This window comes from Phaseolus vulgaris, chromosome 4, assembly GCF_051622355.1.
Source record: "Phaseolus vulgaris cultivar YP4 chromosome 4, ASM5162235v1, whole genome shotgun sequence".
Lineage (NCBI taxonomy): Eukaryota > Viridiplantae > Streptophyta > Magnoliopsida > Fabales > Fabaceae > Phaseolus > Phaseolus vulgaris.
Window position 1 is genome coordinate 38364010 of NC_143501.1, and position 5410 is coordinate 38369419.

A 5410-nucleotide genomic window follows, 5' to 3' on the forward strand; every position below is an offset into this window, starting at 1 on the left:
TGTATGGTTCATCATCATTATCACCAATGTGTATCAAACGTGTAAAGTTTACTAGTGTAAATCCAAGATCATTTGTCATAATCCCTCTAGAAGTAGTTGTATTAGCCCACATACATTTGAACAAAGTAACAGAAAATCGACTATTATAGTTTATCTCAATTATGTCTACCAATTTTCTATAATAAGGCACACCCCCAAATTGCATTTGATTGTCGATGCTACTTGCATAACTCCTTGTCCCAAAAGTACCAAATATCCCACTGTTTTGTGTTTTAAGTCCTTCATCTCTCTCCAATGTACGGAACTTGAAGCCATTTACATTGTAAGCATTGTAACGTTTTGCACAATCAATTGGCCCCATAGCTAAGAACTTTAAATCATCTGAGTGAGGTCCATTCAACTCATTTCTTATCTAAAAAATAGGAAAATATGATCAAGACAATTCTATATATTCAATATAATCAAACCTCAACAATATAAATTATACATACACGACGAGAAAACCATTCTGCAAATTCTCTATGAACCATTTTATCTATCACAGAGGGTGACCGTGTACGACTTCTTAATTGTCTTCGTATAATGTCTCTAAAATGCAGGAGGAAATAATATCTCCATGTGACATAATGTGAGAACAACTCTATTTTGCAGTTGGTTAAGTTCATCCACTTTTAAAACTTTACTGCATAAGTTTCTAAAAAATGAACACAAATCAATCAAAACATAGCATACTTCCTTAGGGAGTGTCTTTCTCATTGCTAAAGGTAGAAGTTGTTCCATCAAAACATGTGAATCATGACTTTTCAATCCTCTAAGCTTACATTGTTTGACATCAACACATCTACTAATGTTACTTGAGTAGCCATCTGGAACAATGATGTTCTTTAGTGTTGTCAGAAATGTATGCTTATTTTCTTTTGTCAATGTATATATAGCAGGAAGATATTTATTATTTTCATCAGGCCAAAGATCAGGTTTAACACCCCAATCTTTTAAGTCCTTTTGTGCCTTTAGGTTATCTTTTGATTTTTTACCTTGGTTCAATAATGTATACACCACATTATCAAATACATTTTTTTTCAATGTGCATAACATCTAGATTATGGTGCAATAAATTGTTTACCCAATAAGGAAGTTCAAAAAATATACTTTTTTTTCGCCATTATAGAGGGCCATCAATAGCTTGGTGATCTATGCGTTGTCTTTTCCCCAGTTCCTCAACTTCTGGTTCTTTCTCAAATATGATATTGACATTCTCAACTTGTCGTAAGACATCTGTTCCTGATATTGTCAAAGGACAATTTCTATTTTCCACACTTCCATCAAAATGAATGCGGGCTAATCTAAATTTGTGTGTTGCATTTAACCAACGTCGATGATTCATGAAACAAAATTTACCCTGAATCTTCTTAGGAGTAGTGTCAAAATTACACCTAGGGCAAGCCAACCCAGTATGTGTATTCCACCCAGATAAGGTTCCAAGACCAGGAAAATCACTAATGGTCCACAATATAGCTGCATGCATATTAAACACTTCATTGCTATATGAATCAAAACTTTTAAGTCCAATGTTCCATAGCTCTTTTAATTCTTCAATTAATGGCCTTAAATATACATCAATATCATTTCCTGGTGCTCTTTTACCGGGAATGATCATGGAAAGAATGAATGAACTTTGCTTCATACACATCCAAGGAGGAAGATTGTACGGTATGAGTACAATAGGCCAAGTACTACGACTTGTACTCAAATCACCAAATGGATTGAATCCATCAGCAGCCAAACCAAGTCTGACATTTCGAGCATCTGAAGCAAATTGAGGATTCATTAGATCAAAGTTCTTCCATGCTTCCGAATCCCTCGGATGCCTTAGTATGTCGTCATTTGTACTTCCTGAAGCATGCCATTGCATATGCTCAGCTATTTTAGAAGACATAATCATTCGTTGTAAGCGTGGCTTCAATGGAAAATATCTTAAAACTTTAGCAGGAACTTTCTTTTGCTTTTTCATAGTACCATCAATAGTCTTGTTCTTCTTTCTTCTTTTCCATCTAGATTCATTACATTTCTTACAAACTTCTTTGTCTTTGTCTTCTCCATAGTACAACATGCAATCATTTGGGCAAGCATCAATTTTGGTGTAATGAAGGCCAAGCTTATTGATGATTTTCTTAGCTTCATAGAAGGAACATGGAATTTTAGCATAATCAAAGGCATCTGCTAACAACTCCAATATCATTGACATTGCCTTGTCAGACATTCTACATAGACATTTGATGTGGTACAATTTGAGCAAGAAAGAAAGTTTAGAATACTTGCCACATCTTCATACAAACTTTGTTGCCCATCATGCATAAACTTCAGATACTCAGCAATTTCATCAGGCATCATTTCGCTTGATCTAGGACGCATATCCTCATCATCCTCCACGTTATCATCATAGAAATTTTTTTCGAATGCGTCATTAACCATGACACGTATGGGATCATTACCAGAAACTTTATGCTCATTTGATTGGAAAACTGGAGGTGTTTCAGTCGTATTTTGTACAAAACTTGTCTCGCCATGTAGAAGCCAAAATGTATAACCTTTTGGAAAAGGATGAAGAATCAAGTGCTCATGTGTTGCTTCTCGAGTTTGCCATTTTTTAAGATTGCATTTTGGACATGGGCAAATTATCTTACCCTCAACGCTCTTATTAGCAAATGCAAATTCCAAAAATTTATTCTATCCGTCCATGTACTGACATGTATTTCGAGGCATGTTAATCCAAGACTTATCCATGTCTAAATGGAATTGTTTGATAAAAATAAAGCAAACCTAGCATGAAAGTTTAAAAAAAAACATGTGTCAACAAGAGCATTAGAATGCGTAAAAGAATAGAAGTGAAATAAGTGTATAAAGAAGTTGTACAAAGTGTATGAAGAAGATATGAAAGTGATAAAAAAAATATATTTTATTTCTATTTGAACTCAATTAATTATTAATTAGTATTCGAATCTCGATAATCTCAATTAAGACATGATCAAGATTGATCTAAAAGAGATTAACATGGAATATTACATGTGTGGACATTCAATTATGAAAAGCACACATCACAGGTGCAATTAAGGGTAAGCAATGCTACAGATGAAAAGCACAATTTAGTGTGTACAAACAAAGCATATGTGAAGTTAACACCTAATGGTGTTAACCAAGGTAGTTGAATTGACACAAGTGGCTCCAAAAAAACATGAAAAATATAGAAAACTGCAGCATGCACTTGTTTGTGTGTATCACAAAATGATATATATATATATATTGATGAATGTAGTGATTAAGGTTAAACTCACGTTTTTGGTTGCGGAGCTGAAAGCCTCCCTGTGGCTGATATTTGGATTACTAGCCTTAATCCTTTAGATTTCCTCCCTGCAAAATTAGACACTTGAAAAGACTTGCTATTTGTTTTTACTCAATGGAATCATCTTTAGTCTATTTTCATATTTCTTTTTTAAATTATTTTAGAATTATAAGAGATTATTTTTACTGGACTACGTACTCCATATATTTTAATAATTCTTTTATGTCTTAGGCATTTATTATCATGCACAATTTGAAACTTATTTCTCTAAAACTAAAAAAAGACAAGGAAAAAAGTTGTCTCATCTGAAATTGTGAAAAATAATAAAAAATTGGTGTTATGGTATTGAGTTTGATGATGGAAGAATTGACAATGGCACTTTTACTTCAATTGTTTTGAACCTGTTGGTGATGGAGGACTCCAACACTGACCTAAAGTACATATAAAAAAGATTGAGACGACCACTGTACGCTAGGTTTTGTGCTTGGTCCATCTGTTTATAATTTTCGATGTATTTTTTATATTTGTCATTAAAACTTACAATTATTCTCATTACTTCACAAAGTTTTGAATATATCAAATATTTTTTTTAGTGAATAACAATAAGATTTACTTTTTTTAATGTACAGATTTATGAGAACTAACATTCTTTGCATTTCATGTTTCAATTTTCAGGCAGTATTGAAGACCCATCCTCTTGCATGACTCCAATATTTAAGCTTGTTAATGGTTGGACAAGGCAACAATGGTTTCTTCAAATTCCCTTACTGTACTGATAAAAAAACATCTTCACTGTCAATTGGGAAACTAGTATGCATGTTCTAATTGTTTGAAGTTTTACTTTTTACTAAATTAACGCTATTAAGTTTCGTGCTTGTAAAGAAATATAAATTATCATGCATTTTATTAACAATTCACTCGTAATTTTCTTATAATCCAAACTTCGGTCTGACATTATTTAATTAAATATATTTCAGATATTTGTTTCAAGAAAGTTTCATGATTGACGAGTGTCCCATTTACTTATTTATAAAGATTAAATATTTTTGCTACATACATATAGTTGATAAAAACTAAAAAGAAAAATAATCAATTCAAATTGAAGACATCTAAAATATTATTTATAAAATAAGGGTGTGGTGCACAGAAAAATAAAGAATAAGTTCAGAGTTCAGAACAGAAACGAAAGTAGAGAAAAATATTGCCATGCATGTGCGAGTGTATGTCAAACAAACATTGCATAATATATAGAACAATAAAAAATTAGATCTAAATTGGGATGTTTTAAAACCAAGAAAATCTCAACTTTGTGATACTTTCTCTTCCCATTTCTAAACTATTTCAAGTGAGAAAAAGTGGAATGTTGAAATTAAAGAGGTAGAGGATAGAATGCTGGATGGATTTCTAATATTCTCCTGAACTGAATCCATATGGTCATTTTCAAGTGTGATTATGTATAATTTTGAAAACCTAATATTCTGAGCAGGCATTTTAATGTTATAAAGGGAACATGTATCCCTCAGCTTATCCTATAGAAACCTGAAGTAGTGTGTCATTCAGATGGGAAAAATTTGATAGACTAAACAGAATTCCTTGATCAATAAGTAAAATATTACTTATGAATCTGTAAACTAAGTCATTCCATGCATGCATAATATTATTTACTTGTAAATTGAAACAAGAAACATTTGTTATTCCAAACCATTCAAGTTATTTAGAAGCCTAGGTTTTCTCCCAAAAGAACTGCTTCAAGTCTGAAAATAGTTCATGAAACTGGAACGGTTCAATATAGAAAAGAAAAATATAGTTAAATTGAGAAACCAAATATCTAATGTGGGTGCAAATCATGTCGTCGACGGTGATTCACTAGAGCTGGCAGCAGAAGTATCTTTTCCTAATGGCAACGAAAGTTCCTCTAGCATCTTGTGAAATTCTGTAGGGAGAGGAGGAGGTCGGTGGAGAGAAACATGCTTGGGAACTGGTGCATCGTTCTCAATCACCTCACATTCATAATCATCTGGAACACCCCACGGATCCCACTCTGCCCAAAAATATATATTCAATATATGC

The 5410-nt window shown here is 32.7% G+C and overlaps 1 pseudogene; it reads right to left on the reverse strand.

The window, feature by feature from the left end:
• Window positions 1–588: 588 nt before the first annotated feature.
• LOC137838649 (uncharacterized) lies at window positions 589–2904 on the reverse strand (annotated as a pseudogene).
• Window positions 2905–5410: the final 2506 nt, after the last annotated feature.